Raw genomic sequence first — 11,274 nt, forward strand, 5'->3', positions numbered from 1 at the left:
GAAAGTTTTTCGTTTGTTTGTTTTTTTAATACGAAGATGGGTGGGGTAAGAGAGCTAGAAGCAAAAGAAAAGAGGATTATTTTTAGGCCAGGACATCTTCCTCTGGGGGTGGGGAGGGAGGAGAATGACAAGGGTTTTTATCATGCAGATTGCCTCTTCTTTCTCAGGAATAAGGGATGATAGAGAGGGCCATGTGACAGATGGCCTCATTGTGTTGACCAGAAAATTACAGACAGATTAAGATTATATTTCTGAAAGAGGTTGAAATAGCAATTAGGTCAGGTACTAAATCTAGATTTGTTAACATGGGCTTTAGCACAAGTGACACCATTTGGGGCCAGTAGTTTTATCTTGAACAGTTTCTTTGATTGTCTGCAATTGCACAAGCTTTTAAACATTGCGGGGATAAAAACTCTTCTTTTTAATGAAACTCATCCATTCTGTAAAACTTATATTGTACAAATTTCCCTGAGAAAAATTAGATGGAAGTATGGTAACTTACACTTCCTCCCCAAGTATATTGGGAACTGCACCAGATTTAGAAACCAAGGAAATACTTACCATATGTTGGGGGGAGGGATTAAATGAAATTGGATGGGTTTTTTTTCATATGTAAATATACTTTGCTTGAGTTCATGAAAAAACATGGAAGAGCCAGTACATTTGTACATTTCATTTAAAATACATTTTTGTTTTACAGAAACCTGCCCTTAAACTTGTACTGAGCAGCTGTATACATTTTCACATTTTACATAATACAAGACCAATGTGTATAAAAATCCCTCTATAAGAATGAACACCTGAAACATAGCACAGATGTGACTGGCCTTCTAATACCTGTTACTCATTAGAATCAAACAATTAATGATTTCAGATATTTTGTTTTTTGAAAAGACAGGTGTAATGCAAAATCAAAGCACTCTAGGCAGAAGATTGCTATATTCCCACCATTTCTTTGATTTTTGCCCATGTGGGGCCCCCTGCAGAGGTAAAGGTCTTGCTAATATGAATGCCCACATAGCTAATTTACAGAACCTTGGTGTGGAACTCCCTAATTCAAGAATCCCAAGGAAATGCTGGCTTCCCTGGTGAAAAAGTCATAAAATGACTGTTTAGTTAAATGAGTTAATCTCCAGCTCTTTAAAAGTATCTATGGGATTCTGATTGTGAAGACGATGCCTTCTTAAAGGTAGTGGCTCTTTTGCAAAACAAAAATTATCTAGTTTTGAATTCTGTGCCTAATAGTTCCAGAGCATTACACTTTTAATTACCTTTATTTAAATAACAAGCAGTTTTATTTGTTAAAGGCACAGCTTCTCAAGTGCTTTCCCATTTCTAAACCTTTCATTATTCCAATGAATTGGCTGCAGAGATATAGCATGGATGAAAATATTTCAATCTGTATACTCCTTACTAATGGTTAAACACACTGCCCATTTGATGCCTAGCTTGACACTCAGATAAGACATTATCTGACTTCATTACCACTAAGCTCACCTATTTTATCAGATGAGTTGAGCTTCAGTAATTCAGACAATAATTAGATGAAGAGAAAAATAGCCCCCAGCAATTAAGAAGCATATTTAAAGCACTTTAGACCAAATGTACCCCTTGCAGGATTTTTTTATTCATTCTCTTAGAGCATTTTCCAGACTCAGTCTTATAATTGAAAGAAAATTTAATCCTACATTTAAGCATATAATCATTTGGCAAACTAGGTACTGGAACTCCTCATTATTGAAGTGGGTTAGCCCAGAATTTGTGAATTAATGATTTCAGACCCTATTTAAAATCTTGTAGACTTAGCATACCTCACAAAGTCTCTATTTTCATTCTTAGCAAATCACTGGAATACTAATTCTTGGCATGTCACATTTTTCTTCCAAAAGCTCAAAGGGTTATAAGAAGTTGAGCAAAAGAGAGTGAAAACTGTATTGTAAGGAAAAGAGAATATATTCCTGCTTCCTATTCAACAATTAGATATTATAGACACAAATCCATAGATAACAAGCAGGCTTCTTGACCATAAACTAATCAAGTAAATTCTAAAGCAGCAAGGATAAGAGTGCACAAAATTAGGTGCTTTTACTTAAGATGGTATTTTTTTAAATAATGACAAAAATTATTTTATTCTTTAAAGTACTTTTCTATATTTTTTGTTGCAAAGTGAATAAAAATAATAGTTGTGGTAACATATTTGCATAGTAATTTGCATTTTAAAAATATTTTTGCATGCTTTATCTCATTACAATTTTCTAATAAATTCTTAAGTTATTATGTTTTGCTTAATTGATGTTTAAATTAATTGATGTTTTGTGTATTTAGTGATAAAAATCCAAGGAAAATTATTATCCTGGGGGAGGGGGGGAGAGAATCTATTGACTCATGAAACAAACAAAAATACTTGTTTCAAGCATTTGAATTTAAGAATTCAAAACAAAGTCCTTTCTCTTTCTTTAACTCTGTTCCCCTCCACTTATCTTCTCTCTCTAAATGGCTCACTTCAAGCAGTGATCAGATGTCCACTGGAAAACTAATATTGACTTTTTATCTTTGCTCACAATCTCAGAATAAAATGTGTTTCTTCCTGGTTAGCTCCAACAAGTGTGCTAAGAGGAGATTAATTAGTCTAGCCTGTTTCATATGCCTATTCCTATACCAATTGCTGGTGCCAATCATTGATTGGCCAGGCCAAGTCAGGTACCTAGCTTAACATAATTAGATCACCTTGAACTAAAGAGTTTTCTGTGCAGCAGGCAATGCAGAGGGGGCAGGCTTTGGCTCTCCTTTTTTAAGGGCTCCAATGCTGGTATGTTTATATCCACTACTGATATTTTATGATTTTTTATTACAGATAATGGATCTGAAAGCAAAAAAAAAAAAAAAAAAAAAAAAAAAAAAAAAAAAAAAAATCAGGTCCCTTGATTTGTGTTTACAGTAAAATCAGATCTAATAATTTAAAACTGTGAGTTACATTCTTAAAAGAGCACACAATTGCCTCATTTTACCAATGAAAAAACTAAGGCCTTTTAATTAAAGGTGAAGTTTAAAAGTTATGGAGCCAAAGCAAGACCATAGGTTTTTTTGGTGTACAGCTCTTTCTGTCATTTGAGACTGTTAATTATGTTTCTCTTTTTGAGAAGTAGTAATCCACAATTATATATGTGCTGGCTCCATATTTGTCAGAATATGTTATTAGATAGCAGTATAGTGTCTACCATTATTGTGACAAGTATAGTTTAATACTTTATAAAGAATAAAAAACTGGCCCAAAAGTATGAGATTGCTTTTTCCTAAGCTGATGTTTTGAGTACAAATAATTTTTTTTTCATGATCAGTTATTGAAAAGTAAGAGTCATAAAACACTTCTGCACAGCAAAAGAAACAATCAACAAAACAACAAGAAAGCTACTGCATGGGAGAACATATTTGCCAATGTTATCTCTGATAAGGGTTTAATCTCCAACATTTATAGGGAACTCATACAACTTAACAAAAGGAGGATAAACAATCCAATCAAAAAACGGACAAAGGACATAAATAAACAGCTTTCGAAAGAGGACATACAGAAGGCCCAGAAACATATGAAAACATGCTCAAAGTCACTAATCATCTGAGAGATGCAAATCAAAACAACAATGAGGTACCATCTCACACCTGTCAGAATGGCTATCCTCAACAAATCAACAAAGGACAAGTGCTGGAGAGTATGCGGAGAAAAAGGAACCCTCATGCATTGCTGGTGGGAATGCAGACTGGTGCAGCCACTGGGGAAAACAGTGTGGAGTTTTCTCATAAAATTAAAATGGAACTTCCATTTGACCCAGAAACACCAATCAGAAAAGATATATGCACCCCTATGTTCATAGCATCACAATTTACAATAGCTAAGATTTGGAAACAGCCTAAGTGCCCATCAGCAGATGAGTGGACTAGAAAACTGTGGCACATCTACACAATGGAATACTATGCTGCAGTTAAAAAGGAGGAATTCTTACCATTGCAACTGCATGGATGGAACTGGAGAGCATTATGTTAAGCGAAATAAGCCAGTCAGAGAAAGATAAATACCACAGGATCTCACTCATTTGTGGAATATAATGAACAACATAAACTGATGAACAAAAACAGAACCAATGGACACAGACTGGGGTGGGGGGGTGAGGGCATGTGCTGGGTGTTGGGGCAGCCAGGGAGAGGGCAATGGGGGGAAAAGGAGACTTATGTAATACATTGAACAATAAAGAGCTCAAAAATTTTTTTTTTAAAGGCAACCAAAAAAATGAAAGTATAAAATAAAGAAAGAATAGTAAGACCCATAAGTGAATTACCAGTAACAGTCTTAACTGTTTGTTTGTTTGTTGTTTGTTTGCTTTGAAATATTTGATATCTACAACAGAAGTGAATTACATTGGAAGAGAAATTGAAGCATTTTTGTTTTGCAGCAGAAAGCATCTAATAGCAAGTATCTATTGACATTGTGAGATTTTTTTTCCAGAGTTCTTCTTTCTCTGGACCAAGCACTAATGCTGAAATCCTGCTATCCACCAGGAATCTGTCTATAACAAGAAGGCACTTAACACAAGAACTATGCCCTCTCCTGTGATTTACAGCTTAATGCTTGTTCTCTATTTCTGACCGGAAGATCATTCTGCTCCTAAAACCATTCATTTGTACCTGTCTTTTGTCCCAGATCATGGCCTTACGCATGTGTAAAGGCCCTGCTGTTTGCTATTTGACAAAGGCTGGCTAGAACCTAAGCTCCATTCAGAGTTCAGAGCTGTAATGATTCAAAAAGAAGCTTCTGGCCATAGTTGGGAGTACTATTTTGTAGGTGCAGTATCCTAAGTATATCTCCTTGATAACTAAGTCGAATTTCTGACAAAGTGGAAAAGATAAGGACAACTGTTTAATGTGAAAAAATTTTATTTTTGTAGCTGGAAGAGGAATTCTGGTGGGAGATTATCTGTTTGTTGGGAAAACTCATGGGTGTGTCTTTGGGAACAGAAAGGTAAGAGAGGTAAGAGAAGACATGGAATGTTGTGTATAACTATTTATACAGGGGAGAATTCATGTTCCTTTTCTGTGATTCCCCCAAATAATCTAGGAAATTGGCATTATAGAATGCTCTGTGATTTTTAAAAAAATGTTTTTGATGATTTTTAGAGAGGGATAGAGAGATAGAAACATCTTTGAAAGAGAAACCCCTGGGGATCAAGGCCAAAACTGGGGCCTGTGCCCTGACTGGGAATCCAACCAGTGGCCTCTTGTCTGATGAGTCAACACTCAACCACTGAGCAACACCAGCCAGGCACTCTGTGAAGTTGTGTGTGTGTGTGTGTGTGTGTGTGTGTGTGTGTGTGTGTGTGACTGCTGTACACAGAGAGGTGGATGGGCTGTGATTGATAATGGCACCTGCAGAATCAGGAAGAAGAATATAGGAACAAAATTTTGGAGGAAGTAAACACCAAGAAAACTGCAGAAATGTTTGGCGAAGACCTAGGATTCTCACAGGTGACAGAGCTGGAACTCTTACCAGGTGTAGCCAGCTCTCTGAGGAGAAGATTCTATCTTTCCTACTTCATAATTCCCTGACTGTCCAAAGGGCCTACTTTTTTGGCACAAGTGTTATTTTGGTCCATTTGCTTACTGTCTGAACACCTGCATCCTTCCACCCCACAAGGTACTAGCCTTATTGGAAAGTAAATGTGTAAAGTTCTTGAATCTGTTGCACTCTCTCACAAGTAACAAAATCAGAAACAAAGACATTCAAAGAATAGGTCATTTGCTAGCTCCAAAAAGAGGAAATCAGGTGGGCAGGTTCTGTGTTGGTTGATCGAGACACTCAGTTGCCTTCTCACTAGCTTCATCCTGACTCTCATTTCTCTAAGACTTAAGACAGATGCCAAAAGAAATAGGGGCTACATGTTTCTTCATTTACAACCAGGAGGTGGGGAGGAGGGGGTAGAAAGGCTTTTCTATTCACTCTAAAGGGCAAGAAAGAAAGAATGTTTTTAAGGGCCTCTCATAAACCTCACTGCATGGCTTATTGGCGAGAATTGGTCATGTACTTTACTAAAGCAATCTCTAGTAAGTAAGTTGGGATAACTAAGGCCAATTAAACTCATCTCTGGGTCAGGGTTCAATTTCCTCAATTGTAGTTTTGCTATTTGAGGGGAACATTAATACAGTCACACTGTGTGAACTACTGTATATTATGCTAGAGCACAGAGAAAACTGTGGTATTCACTGATTTCTACCTAAGAAATTTCCAAATATCTATGGGACAAGGATTTCAATTGATAATATAGATAAGGAAAGCTGATCATAAACCTGATTATGTTTTTCATTCCAAATACTCTAAAAAGTCCTACACACAGTGAATAGGACTGTAAAAAGTTATTCTGAAATATTGTTACATATACTTTATGAATTAATATTTTTTGATTCTATGAAGATATTTTTTTTGGTATGTCAGATTACTTTATTTCTTTGTACCTTGATAAAATAAAGGGCTTTTCTGAATTGTTCACTCATAAAAATGACAGAGCTCAAACTTGAAACCTTGACATAAACAAGGAAATTAGGAATGGCCTTGCACTTCGTACAGAACAGTGATCTTTAATGTAAAGGGAAATCAAGATGAACATTTCCCCCCTCCCTCATTCAGATTGGCTCTGCTTTTGTAAGAGAAGCATCAGGAAGGATTATGTAAATTATGCTGATTATTTTCACAGACCAAAGAGGGCATCTACACAAAGAAAGTGCTGGGTAATGGTTTGATCTCCAACAGAGAGCACCTTCTCTGATGGCTGTTGGCCGCACCCACAAGTCAGGGGTTTGTTTATTTTTTAATTGCTCCACAGTTGTGAGAAGTCGAGTTCTAGTGAGCTGGCATTGCTAGTTTTAATTTATGCAGGACTACGTACATTGCTTTTCTCCTGCAGTTCTCAGAGAATTTTATGGGCTATTATTGAGTGACTAAAATGGGTGCAGATTTTGCAAGCCTCTGCCAGAAGATGTTTATTACTGTCATCATTCTTGGGAAAATCATGTTCCAGCAGGATCAGGCGGTGTGCAAACCGTGGCACATGTGTGAATCGGCCATTTCACACTGCTTTCACAATATTGTCACCAATAATAAAACCAAGGAAGGACCGTAGGGAGGGCGATAAGCTACATAATATTTTGGTCATGAAGCTTTGATATGTGATCTTTGTTAGACCCAGAGATTCAAAGTGCACTTTGTTTTGTAAAACTTCTCACCCAGGTCTGAGGCAGTAGCATTATTTTAAAGGTCCCTAGACCTGAAAGAAGAAATAGACATATCCACAATTATAGTTGCAGAATTCAATACTCTTATTTCAATAATTGATAACATAAGTAGACCCCAAAAAAAGAAAAGAAAAGAAATCAGTAAAGATATACTTGGCTTGAAAAGTACTGTCAACCAAACCTATTGCAACTAATAGGTCTATATAACATACTTTATCAAAGAACAGGAGAACACACATTCTCTTTAGTTAACATAGAACATTCTTTAAGTAGATCATAGACTTCAAAAAAAGTCAAGGAACTTAAATAGATTTAAATAATACAAAACCTGTCCTGAATACATTAGAAATAATAAAAAAAATAATTAGAAAATAAAAAAAATAAAAATGTGTAGGATACAGATAAAACTTAATATTTCCTTAGAGAAATATGTGTTGCTTAAAATGAGTACATTAGAAATGAAAAAATATCTAAAATTAATGCAAACATAGTCAAAACAATGATAAAAAAGAAAAGGGCTTACATGCCCTGGATGGGTAGCTCAGTTGGTTAGAGCATCATTGGATATGCCAAGGTTGCAGATTCCATATACGGTCAGGGCAAAATCAAGATCAACCAATGAGCTGGCCTGTGTGGCTCGGTGTTTGAGCATAAACCTATGAACCAGAAGGTCATGGTTTAATCCCCAGTCAGGGCACATGCCCGAGTTGTGGGCTCAATTGTCAGTGGGGGGCGTGCAGGAGGCAATCCATCAATAATTTTCTTTCATCATTCATGTTCCTGTCTCTCTCTTTCTCTTCTTTCCTCTCTGAAATCAATAAAAAATATATTTTAAAAAAAATAATCAACCAATGAATACATAAATAAGTGGAACAACAAATGGATGTCTCTCTATCTCTCTCTCCCCTCCCCTTTCCTCTCTCTCTAAAATCAATATATATTTTAAAGGATTACACTGCCTGATTCAATACTTACTGCTTCCACAAAGCTGCTTCCACTCGGCCTTCCTGCTGCTCCCTCAGGTGAGCGTCACCTGCTACCTGGCCTGCTGCATCACTGCTTCTATACCAAGGGCCTGGCCGGCTGGCCCTGTGCCCTCCCCATGCTGCTGTGCACCCCATGGGCCCAGGCGCTGGCCCTGGCCTCGGCCTTCTGGTCTTCTCTCTGGGGCAGCCCTAATGACGATGAGGATGCGCCTTGTGCCTTGGCTCACCGGAGCGCTCAGCTTCTTGCTGCTGCTGTTGCTAGCCACGGTGGTGGGCACCATGCACCTCTCTCCCTCCACCTGGTCTTCTTCATCCACGACCTCTGCAAGATGAGGCTGGTGCACCGCGTGCCCGAGGTCAGCCAGGACGGGACTTCCCGCCGCCAGCTGGATGGCTGGCTTCGGACTTAGCCCCACAGTATCCTCGCTCCTGGGCATCTGGCCGCCTGATCGTGCTCGAGGAGCTAAAGACGGAGAAGAGGCTGTGTAAGACGATTTCTATGTCATCCTTCTGCTCTTCTTGCTGCGCTGGAGGCTCTACGTGGCGGCTAGTTGCTTGCGGGTGTTGGTGAGGCGCAGCACTGACCCCCAGGCCTACCTGATGGCCTCCATGTGGCTGACCTTTGCCAGGTGCTTCCTTTTCGACGCGGAGCTGAGGGACTGCTTACGGGCCCAGCTCCCACACTGCGCCCAGGTCACGCTCCTCTGTGACTTGAAAGGCCACAGCCAGGTACACCCTAATCCAGCCTTTCCCTTTAGCTTGGACACTGACGTCATTTTCCCCCTCTACCACCTTTAAATTGTTTAAACTGCCTTCTAAATGACCCAAAGGGGTTCCGCCAGTGTGGCTCAGTGGTTGGGCATCCACTCATAACCAGGAGGTCAGGGTTCAATTCCTGGTCAGGGCACATGCCCAGGCTTCAGGCTAAATCCCCAATAGGTTTATGCAGGAGGCAGCCAATCAATGATTCTCATCATTGATGTTTTTCTCTCTTCCTCTCCCTTCCTCTCTCTGAAATCAATAAAAATATATTTTTAAAAAAATGACCCAAAGTGGATTAGCATTTTTTGGGGGGAGGGAGAGGTTTCCATTTCCAGACCCACCCCAGCTCTGTTCATGTCCTCCTAAATATATTTTCATTCTGAAAACAGGCCCTCATGTTTTTATACTGGTCCTGATGTCTTTTATTCCATGTCATTACTCTTGAAAATAAAGGCTAAACTCATTTTCTTTGTGTAACTTTTCCTAAAGACAATGGCCAGTTTTCTACAGAAGCTATTTTTGACAACTGCAAGTGGCATTACATTTGCAGTGAAGGAGAGGAAGCTGGAGGACTTCACAAGTTCGATTTCTTGAGGGTCTTCTGTTGGAAGCAGGAGAAAGGAGGGAGGGGGTTGTCTTGCGTTCCCTCTGAATTGCCAGTCGTGGGGTGGGTCAGTTGTGCTGCTCTGGTTCTTTGAAAGTGTTGAAATTTTTATTCAGTTTTGAGATTGAATTTAAAGAGCAGCAATGGAAATGACTAACAAGGCAGTTGTTTTTAAAGCAGTAACAAGTAAGATTCGTTTCCTATGTTACCTCATGCTACTAGAAAATACAGGTCAGTGACAACTGCTCTCTGCATTCTGCCAATCTTGACTGGAAACATTTCTGTAAAACTGTAACTTTTTAAAAGTTAAAAGGTATTTTGGTTGATAGGTAACAGTGTTGAGAAAACACAGCATTGCTTTTTTTTGTATATACTGATTGGCTCTGAGAAGCTGAGTTCTAAATCAAAATTGTTTAGCTATTTTTGCCAATACAAATTAAAATAATTTTATGGAATCAGCTTGTACTTTGAGGAGTCCAGTTTTATTGTGGCTTATGAAACTAATTTCCACTTTGAAAATTGTTCTTTTTTTCTTGGTATAAATGAATAGTATATCATGATACTCTACTTCCAGGAGACAAAGTGTTTACTAGGTTAAGCTGTGCTGTTTCAGTGATGGTTATTTTAAATCAAAATGAGAACTATAATTTTAAATAATATTTCTTTGTTAAACACATTGTAATGTTACATTGAAAGATTAAATTCTGCAAATACTATATAATTTTTGTTTATAATACTACATTTTTAGTAATGTACCTTCTATTTTGAAAACATATACTTGTATTTCTCTTTGCATTATGCAAATATATAGTATTTTCACTCTGGAAAAAAATAATATAGTATTGGTGTAAGGAGAAACATATTGATCAATGGAACTGAATAGAGAGTACAAGAAATAGACAAATGCACAAATAATCAGTAAAATTAAAAAAAAAATTATTTAAAAAAGTGAATAAATATTGCAGTTATTTAATGGAAAGAAGAATGTTTTCAAATCTTAAAAATTTCTCCCAAAGGGGAAAACTTGATATTGAAGACAGATATCCCTATAGAAAAAAATGAACTATAACCCTTATCTCATATCATAAACAACAAAAAATGAACTCAGAAACCTAAATTTTAAACTTTAAAATTTCCAGAAGAAAAAATAAGGTACAATTTCTGTAACTTTATTTAGGCAAATGTTGCTTAGATAGAATTTAAAAAGAACTGATAAATTTGACTTTACCCAAACTAGCACTTCTGTTCTATGAAGATCTCCATACAAAATTTAAAAGGCAGCCCAAAGATTAAGTGAATATATTTGCATTACATATATCTGACAAAGGGTTAATATTCAGAATATAAAAATCACTTTTACAACTCAAAAAGAAAATTATAATCCATGTTTTTAAAATGTGGCCAAGAGATTTGAACAAATATTTCACCAAAATAGATATAAATGGTCAATAAACACAAGAAAAATAGTCAATACTATTAGGCCTCAAGGAAATGAAAAGTAAAACCATGAGATATTACATCTGCTGGAATGCCTAACATTAATAATACTGAAAATACCAGATTTGACAAAGATATAGAGCAACTGGAAGTTTTAGACATTACTGGTAGAAATATAAAATTGAATAACAACTTTGGCAATCAGTTTGG

The 11,274-nt window shown here is 37.2% G+C and overlaps 1 pseudogene; it reads left to right on the plus strand.

Moving 5' to 3' along the window:
* Positions 1–9,617, plus strand: part of LOC132229737 (probable G-protein coupled receptor 27) — a 56,017-nt pseudogene extending 46,400 nt beyond the window's left edge.
* The last annotated feature ends 1,657 nt before the right edge of the window (positions 9,618–11,274 follow it).

Source organism: Myotis daubentonii, chromosome 3, assembly GCF_963259705.1.
Source record: "Myotis daubentonii chromosome 3, mMyoDau2.1, whole genome shotgun sequence".
Lineage (NCBI taxonomy): Eukaryota > Metazoa > Chordata > Mammalia > Chiroptera > Vespertilionidae > Myotis > Myotis daubentonii.